The following is a 20,853-nucleotide window of genomic DNA, read 5'->3' as shown; positions in this document are numbered from 1 at the left end:
GTGATGCAGTACATGAGCTGACTTTGTCATCAGGAGACGGAAGGGATGGTGGCTGCCATGACACTCAGACGAGACACCTGCCATGCTGCTGCATTTTCAGCAGCCTTTTAGCCACCAAGTATGAATGTTTTTTAGCAACCTGTCACTGTGTTTCCAGCCGGGGTAGTTTTTTTTTTTTAGCAATTCATTGCTGTGTTTCCTGCTAGGATAGTGCCACGAAAAGCAGCTGCTATTTTAAACTTAGACATCGCTGTTTTTCCTGTCAGGATAGTGCCATGAAAAAAGGTAATTTTTTTAACCAAAACATCACAGTGTTTTTCAGTCAGGATAATGCCACGAAAGGCGGCTGTTTCTAACTGAGACATTGCTGTGTTTCCTGTCGGGATAGCACCATGAAAAGCAGTCTTTTTTTCAAATTTTTTTTAACCAAAACATCACTGTGTTTCCTGATGGGATAGCACCATGAAAAGCAGCTGTTTATAACTGAGACATCACTGTGTTTCCTGCCAGGACAGCACCAGGAGAAGCAGTTCTTTTTTACAGACATGGCAGTGTTATCAGTTGCGATAGTGCCACAAAAAGTGGCTAATTTCACAGACATCACTGTGTTTCTTGCCAAGATAGTGCCACGAAGAGCGGCTTTTTTTTTTTTTTTTTTACCAAAACATCACTGCATTTCCAGCCAAGATAGTGCCACAAAAGTGGCCATTTTTTACAGAGACATCACTATGTTTCCTGCCGGGATAGCGCCATGTTTCCATTCAAATTGTGCCACGAAAACCTGGTATTTTAAGCCAAAACATGTTCTCTTCTCAACCGTAACTAAGTGTTTTTTGTGCCTCAACCTAACCATACTTTATCCACATTGTTAATGAAATATGAAGAAACATAAGATTAAATCGTAGGCAACTGGACTTTGATTTTGTCTAGAAGACGTTTTGCCTCTTATCCAAGCGGCTTCATCGGTTCTCAACGCATCGGTCTGACTAGTCCTCACTAGTCTGACAAACAGTGGAGTAAGACTCAGGTTTTTAACCTCTGTGGAGGTGTACACCCACCACCCTCATAAGACAATACTTTGTTAGTGGAGTTTCACTGGACCATTGTTTGGGTCAGGTGAGTCACTAGTGAACGACAGTCGTTAGGAGTGAGTGGGGCCACTGGTGAGCCACAGTCGTTAGGCATAATGTGTGGTTACCAGTGAACGACTGTCGTTGTGTTTCTTTGAGCCACTTGAGGTTAGTTTCGGGCAGTCTTTGTTGTTCAATCTCTTAGGTACAGCAGCAAGGGCTGCATTGTAAATGGGGGATAGGTGGTGTCTCAGGCCACCTCCTCTATTTAGAGACGGCTTCTCTATTTTAACGTAGATGGATTCTTTCACCCCTCTTTCGAACCATCTGTCCTCTCTGTCCAAGATTTTCACATTGCTGTCCTCAAAGGAGTGAGCCTTCTCCTTTAGATGTAAATAAACATCAGAAACTGGACCTGAGGAGTTTGCCCTTCTGTGTTGAGCCATGCGCTTGTTTAATAGTTGTTTGGTTTCACCAATGTATGAGTCCTTGCATTCTTCACTGCATTGGACAGCATATACCAAGTTGCTTTTTTGAGTGTGTGGTACCCTGTCTTTGGGGTGTACCAGTGTTTGCCTGAGTGTGTTACTTGGTTTGAAACACACAGGAATTTGATGTTGGTTGAAAATTCTCCTGAGTTTCTCAGACACCCCGGACACATAGGGTATGACAATGTTCCTGCGCTTGTTTCCTTCCTCAGCCCTCTCTGAGTTATTGTTCTTGTTGGATCGTTTTGTTCTGTTAAACGTCCAACTAGGGTAGCCACAAGTTTCCAACGCTCTCCTCAAATGTTTGTGCTCCCGCACTTTGCCTGAGTGGTGGTTGGTACATTATCAGCCCTGTGCTGTAAGGTTCTGATAACTCCCAGTTTGTGCTCCAGAGGGTGGTGAGTCGAAAGAAGATATTGGTCTGTGTGTGTGGGTTTCCTATATACCCCAATGTGGAGGCTCCTGTTCTCATCCAAGTGTACATCACAGTCTAAGAAAGGTAGGTGGTTATCATTAACATCTTCTCTAGTGAACTTGATGTTCTTGTCCTCTGAGTTGATGTGCTCAGTAAAAGCCTCTAGTTCCTGGGATTTGATCTTCACCCATGTGTCATCCACATATCTGAACCAGTGGCTTGGTGATGTACCCTTGTAAGAGTTCAGTGCCTTTTGCTCTACCCTTTCCATATACAGGTTTGCCACAATGGGGGATACTGGTGACCCCATAGCACAGCCATGCTTCTGTCTGTAAAAAGTACCGTTAAACTGGAAGTATGTGGTGGTAAGGCACAATTCCAGTAACTGGCAAATTTGTTCTGTATTGAGATTTGTTCTGTCCAGTAACGTTCTGTCCTGTGTAAGATGATGCCTCACCGTTTCCACTGCTTCCCCGGTTGGGATGCAAGTGAATAGGGATGTTACATCATATGATACCATGGTTTCATCCGGTTCTAGCCTTAGACCCTGGATTTTGCCTGCAAATTCGTGCGAGTTTTGTATGTGGTGTGGTGTGTTACCCACCAGAGGAGCTAAAATGTTAGCTACATGCTTTGCAATATTGTGTGTCACTGAATTTATGCTACTGACAATGGGTCTGAGTGGGACCCCTTCTTTATGGATCTTGGGGAGTCCATATAGACATGGGATGGTGTCTTGTGGGTAGAGTCTGAGGTACTGAGGCTGGTCAAACGTTCCATCTATTTGTAATGCCTGTAGACATTGTATCACCCTCTTTTTATACCCGCTGGATGGGTCTCGCTTCAGGATTTCGTAGGTGTTGGCATCATTGAGTAGTGTGGAGACTTTTGCTTGGTAGTCAGTTGTATTTAGGATCACCGTGCATCGCCCCTTATCAGCTGGAAGGATAGTGATGTTATTGTCTTTGCTCAGAGACACCACAGCTTTTCTTTCTTGAATAGTAAGGTTCGAAGGTGGGGCTTTAGCACTGGACAAACTTGCCGACACTTTGAGTCTGAGCTGCTCTGCTTCAGTCTCATATAGATTGTTTTTCCTTATAGCTGACTCTGTCGCCGTGATGAGTTCAACTATAGGAACTTGTTTCGGTGTTACAGCAAAGTTTTGTCCCTTGGCTAAAACCTACTTCTCGGGTTGAGTAAGTTCCCGGTCTGACAAGTTCTTTACCCATCTGTTTTGTAATTCACCTTGTGCAATATGATCCGTTGTTTGACACCCATTGCCTGTTTTCATTTTCTTCAGGTTCTTGTTTTGGAGGTGTAGGAATTTCTTTATCTGCCTTTCTTTGGTCTTTGTGTGTTGGGATAGTTGAGCTTTCATGGTGAAATCTACAACTCTTTCAAACAACGCCCCTGGTAAGTCCGTTTTGAGTTTTTGGAGAAGGTGGTCAGTTTTCTCCTTCAGCCTTGCTATGGTGAGATGGACCTTCCTGATCCTCTCGTTTAAGAGCTGTTTTTCAGCTTTCTCTAGTATCATGCTGGCCTTGCTGCAATGTACAATGCCACCATTTACTCTGACGACTGGGTAGTGTAGTGATGAGCCTCCAGAGAATGATCAGCTGAATCTGCAGCTCCTCTTGGCTTAATGGAGCTCTATAGTGGGTTTCAGCTTGTAAACATAGTGAAGCATTGAGCAGTTCAAAAGACATATTTTCCTAAGGAGATGGTGGAGACCAAAAACAAAGACGGAGAATATTGGATTACATTCATCAGGTGGACACAAAGACCACTCTGAATCAAAGATCATGTTGCTTTGTGACACCTAAATGTGTAAATAAGCAACTGTACATCAACCTTAAAGGTCACCTGTAAGTGGACAAAATATACAGTAATTTCATCTTTACAATAAAAGCACGGAATGGTCTTCAAAGTCTGAAAAAGGCTTTAACTTTAAAAATTTGACTGCAGATAAAAAGTTCAGGAGGTGTATAAAGAAAATGTCCCTCATCTTACTAAATAAATGCCTGTATTCAAATAACAGCCATAAATTCAGTCCTGTTTTACTTACCACTCTGCTGCTCTCAGATTCTATTCTGTAATAGAAATACTGCTTTTGTTCACTCATTATTTTCTACTTTGTGTTTTTTTTTCCAATCGCTGTTAAGCTGCTTTTAATAATCTCAACACTTCCTACAGATGTTTCAAAACAAAATCAATCTTTATCCCTCTGTGGGTGAATTTCTTCCTGTTATAATCTCGCCACGCTGTCATGGTCTATACATTCAGAAATTCTGACAACACCAAATCTGATCTTTCAATTTATCTGCAGTCGGTTTCAACTAAAGTCTCATGACATCAAAAAATGCTGCCTGTTCAAGAAAAACTCTGCCTCTGAACTCTCCGTTAATATTTCAAAACTCAACTGTGATGAAATCAAGTTAAAAGAGGGAAAAAAATGAAGCATTTCTGTTCAGCTGGATGAGCTGTGAACAGCTGTTCAATCAGCTGTACAATCAGACACTGTTACACAACAGCTGACGCTCCAATATGGCCGACAGAGGGTGCGTTTCATTACCCTCACATACACAAACAGCAGAATATATACAGGATGAAGGAGCTTTACAGCCACGGAAGGAAACAGTGTTTTTACAGTTTTCCAAACTTTCAAATAACCGAAGGTAAAATTAACAAGAAATTACTTGTTTGTTGAATTTTACGTGTGAATTTATAGGCTTTTCAGACTTTTTCCAAACCATGGTCAGGTGTGTGGCTGAAGCTTTCAGCCTACTTTGCTTTCTTACAAATATTTCACAAGCTTCATATGACTCTAATTCAACTTTAAGTTAGTCGAGGCCTCAAAAACAGACATGTCTAAAAACACTGTTGCTACTGTTAGCTAGCAACCCTTGCTTCAGTGCTACCTACCCGTCCAGAGGCTGAAGGTCAATTGACTGATCTTGTTTTTGTTAATGCACCTCTTACAACTAAACAGGAACTCTTGGCCATCTTTCCACAATAAAGCTTTGGCTGTGTTGGGCGCCTACATTAATACACATTGTTATAAACAGTGTCTGTGTGGACAGTGTTGCCTCTAAAACCTGACACAAATATGTTTAAACATCCAGAGTGGATTAATCTAGAGGTCGACAGACAAAAGGACATAAACATCTGATGAAAGGTAACCCAACTGGCCAGCCAACAGCGGCTGATGTATATATATATATATATATATATATATATATATATATATATGTGTATATATATATATATATATATGTATACACACACACACACACACACACACACACACACATATATATATATATATATATATATACAGTATATAGTAAGGGCCTTGCTTTAGAGAGGTCGCCATCTTGCGCCGCCATGTATCTACGGCAGCCCGAGCGGACAATCCAGCCAGCCAGAGAACGTGTTTCGCGTGTATAAATAAACCAACGAAGACAGCGGAAGGAAGGAAGGAAGAAGGAGGAGGAAACAGCAGAGTGTGTTAGTAGTTCGTCGATGGATAGTAGTGAAAAGTTTTTTTAGTTATAAAGTTTGCGAATGGACCACACTTACCACGCAACAGGCGAGAATGAACCCAGACTGTCATCTGCGAGGAAAAGAAGACGCAAAGAGGGCCAAAGAAAACGGGACAAGCGGCGGCAGAGAATAAACATCGGTGATGTTTTTCAGCGATGGAGGGGTTTCATGAAGGACAAAGGGCTTCAAGGACGCTGAAGTGGCATGTTTTCTGCTGGACAGGTTTAACCGCTAAAATAAATGCTACTATTTGTCAGTACGTAGTATAATAGCGTTATGTGTCGGACTCGACAAGTAGGGAGTGAGGAGGAGAGTTCGTAACGTTACATCATCTCCAGGTAGAGCAATTACTGTAAAACACTTGCGAAAATTTTAGTCTTATGTCAAAGGCATAACAGGCATAACATCCTCCCCTCCTCCTCTTCCCTTTCCGTGGCTGAGGCACGTTGCCTGGCCCTTCCTGCACCTCTTCCTCTCCCTCCTCTTCCTCATCTCCCTCTCCCTCCTCTCCCTTCTCTCCCTGTCTCCTGTGGAAAATCACTTTATTATAATATGTAACGTTAACGGTTATCCTACCAACCTAACGATCATTTGCCGCATTGTGCCATGACTTTATTTAGCATTACTGCACTAATGTTTGATCGAAACAATTAGGAATAAAACACTCCTAACCTCTCACTGATAACCTATAACATATCGTAATATGGTTTAGATCTTCATCTCATTGCTCGTTGCTTCGGATATGTTACCGGCAGAGACGTTGCTCTCTGTCGCGGACGATACCATTTTATCAAAGTATTTTGGTCCTCAGAGGCCACCGTAACTTTGCCGACGGGAGGGGTGAGCACAGGCGAGCAAGTGAGTGCTGCAATCTAGAATCTGAACGCTACATGTCACTGTTTTCAACCCATTTTACACACTGGCCCTTTAAGTCATATTGATGTCTGGTACCAGCTGGGACACTCTCCTGCTTAAAGCTGGGGTATGCAGTTTTCTAGAAAAGGAAACAACAACAACAACAACAACAAACAAACAAAACAAAACTAGCAAAATTTGAAAATATTCCCTCCTCATGCAGTTCTCCCCTCTCTCTCCTAAGCCCCTCCCACCAAATGATGATGGGCATATGCATGCGCTTCATACAGTACCTCAGTGTTTCCCACAGATTGATTTATTTAATTTTGTTTCATTGCAGAATTGCACGCAGCACATTCGCTCAGCCCATTCATGGCCTGCTCTCTCTCTGTTTATCCGCCTTGCTCCCTGCCGCTGTGGACTGCCTCTCCAGAGGGAGAGCACGCAGCAGCTCAGGAGACGAACCTTCAGTCAGCGTCTGGGGTTTGTGCTGGCTGATTTCAAGTTGCTACAGGCACTAACTGAAGGTCTGTACCTGTAAAGCTCATTGAGATGACACACTGATCCGAGGCTCTAGCTAATGTTAGCTCATAAACGTTTTGCTCTGGTTAGCAGAGGGCTCAACTATTAGCAACATTTTCTCTACATCTCTAAAACAAACTTTGCCAATACTGACATGTTTTTTGTGGTTTTTTGGTTGTCAGACTCTCTTTGAGACTCTTTGATTAGTGCAGGCCTCCATTTTCACGTTGCATTGCAGTGTAGGCAGCTGTTGCTCATGATGGAATAGCAACTTTCTCAGCAGGATTCCCAACCACTGAATCAGACTTTCACCATCTGAAGAGCAAATAGGAATGCCTTCTCTCTAAAATGACCTGTGATTGGTCAGAGCCTCCCGCCACAGGCTAGATTTTCTAAAGCCAGAAAGCAGAGCCAAGAGGAGGTGCAGAAGTCTAGGTTTCTCTCCATCAACTTGAATTACAAAATTTTCAAAGTTTATTATGAGGTTTTTGCTCAGTGATGCCAAAATAAATCTGCCTACCCCAGCTTTTAGTAACTACCCTCAGATTATATTTAAAAACTAAACCTTAAAATAAAAGTAGACGTCACTGAAGTCACCTTATCTTATAATGACGAAAACTCTGTCTGTCTGTCTGTCTGTCTGTGTGTCTGTTCCACATTTTTCTCCTCACTGACTTGGTCAATCCATGTGAAAATTGGCACAGTGGTAGAGGGTCATGGGAGGATGTTAATGGAGCAATATTACATCAATTGACCAAAGGGGGGCGCTATAGCATCCAACGGAAATTGCAAACTTTGAATGGGCATATCTCATGCCCTGTATGTTAGAGACATGAAACTTTGCACAGAGATGCCTCTCCTCATGAGGAACAAATTTGCCTCAAGAACCCATAACTTCCGTTTGTATAGATTTTCTGCCATTTTGAATTTTTTGAAAAACACTTAAAATCGATCTCTTCCTAGGAAGTTTGCATGAAACTCAGTGAACATAATCTAGGGACCAATATCTAAAGTTCCCTCTTGGCAAAAGTTGGAAAACTTACTAAAACTGAGCTTCTATAAGGCAATGAATATTGCGGAGGGCGTGGCTCATCACATAAAGGTGTATAACATCTCAAGGGTTTCACCGATCACCATGCAACTTTGTAGGCATATGACCACACATAATCTGAGGGGACCCCTCCATTATTGACCCCATCAAACAAAATGGGGCCGCTAGAGAGCTAATTTCTTATCTAGGCCTAACCGCCATATGGATTTTTACTAAACTTGGTAGATATGTAGAACAGAATGCCTCAAGGTGACTGGAGAAATTTAACTCTAATTGGCAACTGGGTGGCGCTATAACAACAGAAAAATGCTTAAAAATGGCTAAAATGCGACCGATCGCTGTGGCTCCCCCTGTGGCCCAATGTTTGTTTTTCTTTTTTTTTCTTTTTAAATTTTTGGTATGACTAAGTCATGGTGTGGTATGCTGTACATAACCATGGAAACTGTCAGTGTGTCATTCTGTCAGTCAGTCATTCTGTCTGTCCCATGTTTTTCAAAAACTGTCTGAATACATTGCTCTTCTTAATGGGTTCAGTTGACTATTTAATCTGCAATTTCCTATGACCTGTATCCCAAACACACACCATGTGAAACTGTACGTGGGCAACTGTGCACTCAATGGATATGGACTAGATGAATAAATGTGGTATGAATGCACAGGTCCTGAAGTCGGCTTATTGTTGACAGAAAGTTGTCTGGCATCATCAGTAACGCTGGGGTTGAGTGAATGTTACCAGGAACAATACAATTTCAGAGTTTCTAGACAACTTCTGCAGAAAATTAAATGGTTTTCACTCATAATTTTAGTAGGATGTTTCAACAACATGTTTACAAGTTTCAATGAAGGAAGAAAGTTTGTCCTTGTGCAAAAAGAACAAGTGTTTAATTTTTGTTGCAGGTCAAGAAGATTTTCAAAGAATGCCAGAACACTGTGTGAAAGGGCACTTTAAACACTTTCATTCTGAACAAGTGCATAGATTTGAACTATAAACATCCTGTGTCATGATTTTGACAGTGTTTGTTTTAATACAGAACAGCAGATAAAGATATTCCTTTATGTATTAAATTTAGATGTGGAGGCTCGTGCAGCTCTCTCAGTACTTTCTACTTTCTGTGTTGATCTTTCTGCCATTTGAGTGCACTGTACTGACATCACAGTTTGGTTTGATGTACCATTAGGACTGCAGCTTATATGCTTCTGGCTTCAAATCAAATATTTTTCACTTGAACAAACACCCTTAAAAATCTCCTTTTTTGTTAAAGCTGATAAAACAGTTATTGTGATTTGTGTTTTAAGATCATGGTTAGTTGGAAACAGGTAACTCTCGGTAAGCTGCCTGTGTGTTTTACATTATAATGATGACAGGGAGGGAGAAGCACTGCAGCATTTTGGCAATTAAGCCTTCATCTATAAGCTACGACTGTTGATAGGTTATTATGGGACGCTGCGCCGCGCTCTGCTGATTAAATGAAGCCCCGAGCTGCTGTGATTAGTGAGACAGGACAATGGATGGCACACACACACAGACACAGACACACACACAAACGCACAAACCATTAACATACACACATACAGACAAGCTGGAGACATCGCACCACATCAATTTGCGCAGCAGGAATTTATTTTTGCCCCATCAATCGTTACAGCTCCTTAATGTAATCTGGGCAAAACCATCGCTCTTTATTAGTATCATCTTACTGCTGTCACCCCTGACCCTTGATCTGACCCACACAACTTGAGGACCAAAGAATAAAAAAAACAAAACAAAGATGCTTAAAGCTTGGCAGACACTGTCTTCCTCTCTGCACAACCAGAATGTGCAGCTTGTCTGCTCACAGTGTAACAATTAACTGGTTGACCACAACCTGGAGCTCATGCTGAATGTAAAGACTGAACTCGGTTTTGTCCTCTGACAATTCTCATCAAAGTTCGGGTAAAGCACACATAAAAATGTGTCATGAATTTGTTACACCACAGAAAAATGTGTTATCAACCACCCAGCCAAATTAGAATTATTTAAAAAAAAATCACCAAGCTTGTAAAATTAGGTTTCATAATCAGAAAAAAGTAAAAAAAAAAAAAAAAAAAAAAAAAAGGTTTTGTCTGTTCTGAAGCCAACACAGCAGTGCCAAAACCTGCAGCTCCTTTAATGGCCACTTGAGGCTTACTCCAAGAGCTAAATTGGTCACAGAAAAAAAATGCAAATATTTATTTTAACTCATAACTTGTAAGAATCCCTTCATTTATTAACACGAGGCTTTTATTGTGAAATATTTGCATGGCAGTGTTGTTGAAAATATACTGACTTGCACAGCTCAATAAATTAATGGAGTACTGCCTTTTATTGTGGAAATACAATTGTATAGCAGCAGGCAGCTCTGCAGCAGCAACGCTGTCTGTGTGAACACTGCACACGTGCGAGCCCCAGCAGTTCAGCGAGGTAGCCATCACACACTGCTCATGTAGGCACTGTAGCCCGAGCGTAAGGAAACAGATGCTCTGTTTTTCTGGTAAATACATACATCTAACGACATGCTTTTGTTGGACAAGGAAATAATCATATAAAAGAGTTGTTTTACTGTTGTCTGGCTGTTGTCTGGCTCTAACAAGCAGAGACTGTACATTTCCTAAGAAAACGGAAGTGCAATTTGAAAAAACACAATGTATGTAACATGCATAAATTGACACGCCGTCCCTGAACATTAATACCTAGCTCAATAAATGTAGACGTAAAAAAAATCAAGTGATGAATTGGGAGTAGGAACTTGCTGGTTTTTTGCTAGCAAAAATTAGCATGATAACAGCAGACCATAGCTGTAAATGCACCATGCTAACCAAGCTAGCAGCTAGCGTTAGGGTTAACTCCACCCTCTCGTCCAAAAATGGTCATTTCTGGCTCCATAAAATCAAAGAATGCTGTGGCTAAATTGATAACCTTGAGGATTCAAAACAGAAGTCCACAATCCATTGGGTCATATTACGGTGGCTACGTCAAATATGTTAAACAGTGTTTCCTTGTAACCAATTTCTGTTACTAAAAATCACAGATAATGGCCATTAAATGGGCTGATAACATCCGAATCCGGTACACAAAAAGACAGGAAGGTGGTGAAGGTGCAGATACCTAAAAGAAGCAGAACATTTCTGCTGAAGTGTGTAACAGTCGAATATATGAAATGTGCCTTTAACATGGTGTATATTGTGTCGCTTAACAGCAACATCATCAAGCAGCGCTTGTTATGAGTTGAGTCTGCTGAAAGTGCACCCAACGCTGGTCGGACGTACACCTATGTGCTCCTGCTTTTTTTCTTTTTGTCTCTCAACACAACAGTGATGGTTGTAAGTACGTGTGGCGACTATTATCTTCATGTATTAAATTGTAGTAGCCGTACAACCGAGCTTGGTAAGGTTGGAGTGTTTTTTTTGTTGGCGTAAAAAAAAATAAACAACGAGCATTTGTGAAATCCCACACTCGTGTGGAAATGAGTTTCTGCCTGTTGTCTAATTCCAAAGAGCTACACAGACCCAAAACCATTACAAGTGATGAGTTTTAAATCTCAGCTCAGTCTCAGTCAAGACTACAGTTTTACCCAAACATGTAAAACGCAACTTTTAAAACAAGCTCACTACAGTTTATAACAGATCATCTGACAGAAGTAAAGATGGGAAATCCGACCATGGAACATTTAAACCTGCAGACAGGCGACCAAAACTGACATCAATTCATTTGATCATCGGAAAGCCGAATTAGTGATCATTCGAGTGATCAATGAGGCAACATGACATCAACTGACAACTGATATGGCAGTAAAATAATGAGGAGAAAAATATGTCCAGTTTTAACTAAAACTAAAGAAAAAACTCTGAATAGAAAGTAAGTAAAACAAGCCTAGTGTTTCGACCCAGATGCTTGAATTTAACATAATTCATCCATCTTCACTCAGACACACGCACGCATGCACACACCGCATGCCCACACACACACCCTGGTTATTTCATGATTTATTTGCTCCATTCACTGAATATGCCCCATCACCTTGTGCTTCTATTTTGGAATTCACAGACATGTTTTTTTTTGTTTGTTTTTGCAGCTACCTCTAAGTAATTAATTTTAGTGCCATTATTCTCAAAATTCTCAACAGATATATTTGTCTTTTTCTTTATCTACCATTTACCTTGGCCTGCTCCCCAAAAGCACAGAGTTATGATTAATAATGAGTGATATCAGGGGGATGTATATTTCATTTTGATAATGTTTTGCTTAATGGATGACTAACTTTTTCATGAGGACATTTTTACAGTCTTTAATTCCAGTTATGAGAGCTGAATATGAGATGATCTTTTTGTGTTGGTGGGGTGGACGGAAGAGGTACATGGTACACATTTTAATTAAATAATAGCTAATAAGTTAGACAAACAAGCTGGGTCACATTCATCATGTTTTTGTACTTTTGAAAAACCTGAATATTCTTGACTGCTCTGGTTTTTTCCTCAGACATTTTCCAGTTCTTGTTGCAACTTGGTAGCTACAACTGAAGTGAATAATGCAGTTTTCAAACAGATAAATACTAGTGAAAAGAACATTTCCCTACTTTTTTTAATATGGAAATAACAAGACAACATTAAGAAATACAACACTTGAACTGCACATGGTAAAGAGACGTGATAATTCAATCAAGCTTTGAATCAAATTTCAAAGTAGATCAAGGTTCCCACTCTTTTTAATGAATAACAAACTTTCAGGGACCTTTCCAGGAGTTTTTCTTGACAACACAATAAAGCATTTGCTCACAAATGATTATACACTTCACCAGTAGGCTTAGTAAACCAGTTCTCATTCCCATGTCATCAAATACTGCCACTTTGTTACGGCCCTTGGCGTCTCATAGCAACACAGAGGGGAGCATTTAGTGTCTCTATGTGACATACAGTTGAAACACATGGGTTCAGCAAAAAGATCCTGTTTTGGGTTGAAATAAGTACGTTCATTATGCCACGTAAGGTGATGTAAGACATCACGTCAACTGCGTAACGTTACATGAAAACAACAATGACTTTTGGTCTTGCATGGGACACATACTGTGGTCTCCGGGCTGAAAGTTTTGTTTTGGTGGACCCATCCACCATCCCTATCTCTCCCTACGCAGTCATTATTGCTCTTTATACTATACCAGTTTCTATCAGTGTTAAGTTTTGCTGCAGATGGATTTACATGAGAGTTAGTGTTTATAATACATGCTGAGGGGCATGACAAAGCGGTGGTATCTGTCACTCTAGAAATGACAATGGGCTGGCCTTATGACATGCATTGCTTCTCTTTAAAATACACTTTGGTTTTCACAGGAAATCTTTATAGTAGACTAGTTTCTTTCAGCGTCAAGTCTTGTGGCAGATGGGATTCACGTTGACCCATTCACACACACATTCATACACTGGTGGCCGAGGCTACCATACAAGGTGCCACCTGCTAGTCAGTTTTTAACACAGTGATGGAACAGCCATCGGGAGCAATTTGGGGTTCAGTATCTTGCTCAAGGATACTTTGACATGCAGCCTGGAGGAGCCAGGGATCGAACTGCTGATCTTTCGATTGGTGGACGACCCGCTCTACCTCTGAGCCACATTAGAGTCGGTTGAAAGTTAGGTGTGTCTCATGAAGACACTAAAAGGTGTATTCTGTGATGATATCACACACTGAGGGGCATGAAAAATTGCCGGGATTTGCATGGACGTCGGAACAATTTTCTGAGGGGTGGGGGGTGGGGGGTGGGGGTGGGGCGGGGTGGGGGATTTTTGTTGGGAGGGGCGGGGGAAGCACGCACACTTATCAATGATTAACAATTTGATTTGAAGTTATTTTATAATAACATGCAGTTATAAGAGAAGTAGAATGGATGAACATGGCATCTTTATTGTTAAGAAAATTAAACTCTGATAACTAAATTAAGCCATTTAAGGAACATAACATTAGGCCTATTTGTAACCTTGAATGAAAAAAAGAAATGTCTGCGCTCCTCAGGGCTTTCATGCATTTCCAAAAGTGGACCTTCTCTCAGTTGACCTACTGATGAAGATTTTAAGCAGGGTCGAGACATCGCTTTCATCCATAAGGTCACTGTGAGCGTTCATAATGGCCAAATTAGTCTCTCCTGCGTCATGGTGTTGCGCAGCCAGGTTTTCAGCCTACGCAAGGCTGAGAAAGAGCGCTCGGATGTAGGGCAGGGCCAGACAGAGCTTAATGAGCTTCTCCACCTCTGACAGCATGGAGCGGGTTTAGGGCTGCAAGGTTTGCAGGATGGACACAACATCCTGGATGCCAATGCTACTGTATGTAGTCAGGCAGGTTGCATATCACATCAAAAGCATAGATCTATGCATTAATGATATGAAAGAGATAAATGTAAGTCAGACAAATTGAGTTTAAATTCAGATTCTTTATTTTTTTTAAAGCGTAATGTAGTGGGTAGGGAGGCTGGTGCGGATGGCACCCCCGCACCCCAGCACCGCACCCCTAGTTCCGACGTCTATGGGTATTTGACACCCTGGAAATGACACTGGGCTGGCCTTGTTACATGCACTGTTTGTTCGCAAAATATACTTTCGTTTTCACAGGAAATGTAGAGTCTCTGCTCATTAAATGCACACAATCTTTTTCAACATAAATTTGGAACATAAGTAAAAAAAACTTTTTAAGGTTGATTTCCTTTGGTATAGGCAACAAAAGCAGGTGGTTAGGTTTAGGAAAAAACGGCATGGTTTGATTTAAGATATGTAGCCTATGTTTGTTACTAATGTAATACAACATCACATGACGTACGTCACTAGCATAGTATGCTGCACATGCTAGCACACTTCATTGTTCTTAAAATTATTCAACTGACTTTTGGTTTCCAAGCTCCGAGCTCAGAAAGGGAGCCCGGAGGGTGCTCAGAATAGAGCCGCTGCTCCTCTGTGTCCAAAGGGATCAGCTGAGGCCCTGGGGCAGACCCAGAACACACTGGAGGGATTACATGTGGCCTGGGAACGCCTTGGGGTCCCCATGGAAGAGCTGGAAAGTGTCACTGGGGAGAGGGATGTCTGGTTCCCTGGTGCATCTCATACCGCTGCTAGAGGGTGCCTCTGTGTGTCAGTATCTGATGCTGAGAGCCACTAAACAAGCCTCATTGTTTGACAATTTTGATGAGAGATCGGGATGGTTTGTGACGCTGGCTGCCACTATTTCCTTTCTAAGTCACTTATTAGCCCCATTACACCAATTTCAGTAAGCAATTTTGCCCCAACATAATCAAATAAAGACCAGCTAGCTATCTAGCTGGCTAATTACCACTGAGCTTTTTTGAGAATTCTGCATGCAGCTCCACAAAAGATAAACTCTACACCGGAAAAGATCACTGTGAGTCTGTTCTGCCCTGTCTGTAGTGAACAGCTAGACTGAATGACATGGGAGCTGAAATAAAAAGGGACCATGTTTCCGTTCTGCTCACTGACTATATATATAAAGATGGACAACATGACAGCTCCCCAGAAGTGGAGCCGAAACATCTAAATTGCCCCCCTGGTAGCTGGCTGGTATTGGTTATAAAGCCCGCCCTCTCCATGTTTGTGGACGGACATGCGCCAAACTAAAAACTCAAAGTACACATCAAATAGTTTTTTCCGAAATATGGTTTCTGTCATTTAGAGTAGTTTGGTTATATTCAAGATATTTTAGCTTCACTTCTGTGCTAAGCGAGGATGCATCTCCATTTTTAAACACAGTCTGTGGTTCTACTTTGTGTCTGCTGAACCTGCTCATGTGTCAAAGTTTCAAATAAAATATGTGCATAGGTACATGTAGGTGAGTGAGAGGCTAAAATATTTTTAATTGTTCCAGAAAAACATGAATTATTTCTAGATATGTGATCACTTTAATATATTTCCAGGTGTGTCCATGACTGGAAAACTAAATGTCCATTGTTTTTCAGGAAGCTTGGGAACCCTGCAAATATTTTATTCTACACATTTCTTACAAATGTGCATTAGCACATACAGCACATGGCTGTTGTAAAGTTAAAATTGAAAAAGTTTCATTATGTGTTAGGTTTTTTTTTTTTAAACACTCTGAACCTTTGAGATGTGGCCTGATTTCCTCCACACGAGTTGTTTAAAACCTTCATTGTGACTTTTGATACAAATGACGTGAGAATTTTGGGAGAAATATGTGTTGGAGGACAGAATGTAGATGTGATGACCAGAGGAGAGTTAAACATAATAAAGAATGTAATACACAGAGAAAGAGGTGTGCCTCGAACATACAAAATACACAAGTTAAAAATGCTTTTTGTGTTTGGAAACACAAACAGAAAAATGCAGAGCTGAAAGGACTTATTTGAAAACCGCCTTTTCTCCTTTTAACACAAATTTGATCTCAAGGGTTGTGGCAAAACACAAGGTTGCCGTGGTGATGGGAGGTCTAACACATACACAAAGACATGCATACACACAGATACACAAACACATATATACCAAAAACATTTTTGCCTTTCAATTAAACACATCTATACAAAACAAAGTCCTATTCAACACTGCACATTTTCTTTCACCTCTGAAGCAGGAATCTGAGCTGAATAGCAACTCAGAAGATGTTTGATAAATTCCCCCCAGTGTGCCAGAGGGGAGGGGCTCAACAACATCTGAGCTGCTTGAGTGAAATCAAGTGGGCCCGATTGTCACTTCAGTGTCCTCAGTTACTGGCATTCAGTGTGACAAACCCCGCCCGTCTGGCACTGGAGGGCCTTAAAACAAACACAACTTGAATGTCTGGTCCAGGAGAGACGAGCGCCAGGCAGACTGAAGACATCAGAAAAATAAATGAATAAGAGGGATAAAAGAAAAATCTCAAAATATTTGAATTAAGAACTCAAAAAAAGGTCACTGGAAACCATTTTCACCAGTTCCCAAGTGAAAAACAATAAAATTTACTCAGATGAGCACACAGAAAAAAATGAAGCCAGGCAAATTCTACAGAAGACATGAGATTCCAATATTGTGACGGAACACAAGTACATTTACGCAAGTACTGTACTAAAGTACTAATTCAAGGTACTTTCTTTGAGTATTTCCATATTATGCTACTTTATACTTCTCCTGTGCATCTCTGAGGCAAATACTCATCCCCCTCCTGTCCAATGAAAGCCTGTGTATCTCCAGATGTGCTGATGTTGAATTTTTGTGATAAACTGAGGGATGAAGTGCTCCTTCATGTGTTGAGGAAATTCTCCTACTTCTTAAGGTGAATAAACTCTTTAGGTCAGCTGGAAAACGCATTGTCACAAAGCTGAAAACTGGGCTGTTTTTCTGACTTTGCAGAGAAACGTGGCTCTCACAGGACAGCCACACTACAAACATATGATGATTTTACAGAATATGATGCACTGCTGTGGATTTAACTACCAGCAGTATGTAAAGGAGTTACTTAAACTTTAAAAGGCATGCTATGCAGGATTTTCCTAAAAAACAAACAAAAAACAATATAGAGACTCACAAAAGTAATCCCTCCTAATCATCACTTAATGATTCACTAGCAGTGTGTGGTAGTGTCTGTATCTGCTGATAACCTGCTTTTTGCCTGTATTTTCTTCTTATTTTGGTTTGTTCAGGGCGTTTTCTTTAGGTAGTGGTGTGTAGCACCCAGCCAACAACACCTCTAAGTCGAAACATAATGACCAGATTACCACTGCCTTAGTCTTTCTCTTCTGCTCTCTGGATACAAGCTACAGGTTTGTTTGTCTGTTCTCAGCAGTTCTCTGGGAGAACATGCCTTGTTGATGCCAGAGGTCAGAGGAGAATTACCAGACTGGTTCAAGATGATAAAAAGGCAACAGTAACAGTAACAATAACCACCCGTTACAACCAAGGTCTGCAGAAGACCATCTCTGAACCAACAGCCTACCTGAGCATTGCTGCTGATCGTGTCCATCCTTTATGACCACAGTGTACCCATCTTCTGATGGCTACTTCCAGCAGGATAATGCACCATGTCACAAAGCTCAAATCATCTCAAACTGGTTTCTTGAACATGACAATGAGTTCACTGTACTCCAATGGCCTCCACAGTCACCAGGTCTCAATCCAATAGAGCACCTTTGGGATGTGGTGGAACAGGAGATTTGCATCATGGATGTGCAGCCGACAAATCTGCAGCTACTGTGTGATGCTATCATGTCAATATGGACCAAAATCTCTGAGGAATGTTTCCAGCACCTTGTTGAATCTATGACACCAAGAACTAAGGCAGTGCTAGCAAGGTGTACCTAATCAAGTAGCCGTGAGTGTAATGCCCGGCCCTCAATTAGAACTTAAATATGACTAAAGATAATGTACTTTAACTGAAATATCTACTTATAACATGGCAGTTGTTTGGTTTTTAGAATCAGATTCTATGTAAATCTTTGTAAATGTCCATAGTACAATAATTTCATCAATAATAATTAAAAAACATGTTTGTTAAAGGATTCATTCTGACTGACAAAATTTTTTTCCCTGCTTCACCACATATTGAATATGTGAGAGAGTTCGAGTGTGACTGAACTGGAGCAGTTTTTCCATCAACATTGTTTGGTGGATTCCAGCATTCACCTGCTGCCACAGTCGGTAATCTGTGAGCCAAACTGATCTGGAGAGCAGAACTCAGCCTGCGATGATAACTGGCACCTGAACTGAGCGTCTGGCAGAGCAGACGAGTGTGTGGCCACAGACACAAACTGCCAGAGTTTAGATAGCAGCTCATGTTAATTTATCATCCTGCTCACAAACTGAATCCGATCGACCAGAAACAAACTCAGCGCGCTCTCCCTCTGCCTGCAAAATCCACTGTAACGGGACGTTTTCTCTGCACCTTCCTGCTACTAATGTCATTAACTGGCTAAAGGTGACAGTTTGATTCAGGCTTTAACAAGATGAAGTCTGTCATTTCTGTAAATATGCAAATACACCACGCTGACGACGTGTTTTTTCAGTCTGATGTGTGGGATGGAGCAGAGAGGTGGAGAGTGGAGGAGTTTATGTGAGAGCAGCTGCAGCAGACTGAAGAAAACCTCCAACAGCAGCAGAAACACAATCAATCTGTTTTTGTTCTTTTGTTTGAGAGGAACTTGGGATATATTTAAATTAGGAACGTAACAACACAAAAAAAACTCTCATGTTGCAATAGTGACATGATAAAAAGTCCACGATAAGATATGTATCATGTACTCAAAAATGAAGAAATATGCTGACTTGAAAAAAATGTCTTTTACTAAATAATAACTCTGATGTGTACAGGATCTTTTAATTGCATAAAACCTTGCTGTTTGTCATTATGTTCATCCGCTTCATTTTCCCTTTTTCTCATTTGGTTACAGCTTGTCTTTGTGAAGACGCCAGTTATCAGTGATTGGTTTATACAACAGACTGTATAAAGTAATGGACATGGCTACTGTGATGTCACACACTGGTTTGTGGACTCCCACTTTGAAGCCTTGAGTTTACTTTTGTCCTGCCCTTTAAATATGTGTAACTTTAAGCCTTAGTAAATTATAAACAGGTGAGCTACCTGAAAATCCCCCTCCTGTGCAGTTGTCATTAATGTTGAAATTAGCTACAGAGAGCAGAACGGTTTTTGTACGAGGCTGTAAACATGTTTATTTCTGCTGTAAAGTTGGGCATTTTAACATGGGGCTCTAAGGGGACTGACTCTGTTTCAGAGCCAGCCTCAAGTGGCCACAAGGGGAACTGCAGTTTTTGGCATCTCATTGACAGGGGTCCTAGAACATCAGCAACCAACGCACCCAGGGTACCTTGCACGTCATATTCCGTCATGGAAAGTCCATGACCAAATGTCGATATGTGACGAGGTCGGAGTGGGGATATGTTGGTTGGGCTTGCACAAAAAGGATGTTGACAGACTGCCCTCGTGACTTGTATGATTGCGCTCCCTGCAGTTCAAAAATTATTATTATTTTGCAGGGAATGAAGCAACGTTTTGGTAGAAAACAACTGCTTTTCGTGGCACCAATGGGTCGCTAAAAAGCAACCATGGTGCCTGAAAGGCTGCTGGAAACACAGCAATGATTCACTAAAAACAACCATTTTTGTTGGTCTGCCGCTTTGCAGGCATCTCACCAAGGTGACGCACCATCCATCATCCACCATCCCCTCCACGTCCTGAAGACAAAGTCAGCTCATATGCTCCGTCACTTTAGAAAAGTTGTTATGATATGTATGAGACGTACAAATGTAACGTGTCTGTGGTTTGCAGAAACAACTGTAAATCAATCACATATTTTGTCTCAGAAAACTGTATCTAATTACAATTACAATTATTTTGTAATTTAATTACATGTTATTGTTACTCTCTCACAATGATCATATTACTTACACTGTATAGACTGATTAGTCTACTGTACTAGTGATTTCACAGTATTAGATCTGCTGATCAGCGACCGGCCCCTTTCTTTAACTTTTTTCATTTTCTTCTTTCACAGTTTTTTGTTTACTTTTATCATTAACTTTTGCACTTTAATTTTATTTAAATTTTATGTGAACATACGGTTGTTGTTTTTTTTTCACATTGTTTTTATGTGGGAGTGAACAGATTTTATGTTTGCCTCAACAGTCAAATTTTGAACTGAACTGAACTGAACTGAAAAAGATTAAATGTCAGATTTACTGACAAGAAATATTTTCATTTACAAAATCTACAGTTATTTGTTTCATATTCAGAATGCTGCATATTGATTATTGATTTCAGCTGTCAAGTGTTGATTTTGAAGCCATCCCAGAGTGGTGACAGTAGTTTCATGTCAGAAGTTGAGTCTCCGCCTTGTTTACGGTTGTTTGTCTTGAGGAAATCATTTGAACAGATTCTATTTTGATAAGCACAAGAAACAT

The 20,853-nt window shown here is 40.8% G+C and overlaps 1 protein-coding gene across 1 annotated transcript in view; it reads right to left on the bottom strand.

Annotated features, from left to right (window-relative positions):
* LOC125904190 (zinc fingers and homeoboxes protein 2-like) overlaps positions 1–20,853 on the bottom strand; it is a 188,886-nt gene that overhangs the window by 7,440 nt on the left and 160,593 nt on the right. The gene's annotated exons all lie outside the window — the stretch shown is intronic.

Source organism: Epinephelus fuscoguttatus, linkage group LG17 (genome assembly GCF_011397635.1).
Source record: "Epinephelus fuscoguttatus linkage group LG17, E.fuscoguttatus.final_Chr_v1".
Lineage (NCBI taxonomy): Eukaryota > Metazoa > Chordata > Actinopteri > Perciformes > Serranidae > Epinephelus > Epinephelus fuscoguttatus.
This window is presented reverse-complemented; position numbering and strand designations above follow the sequence as displayed.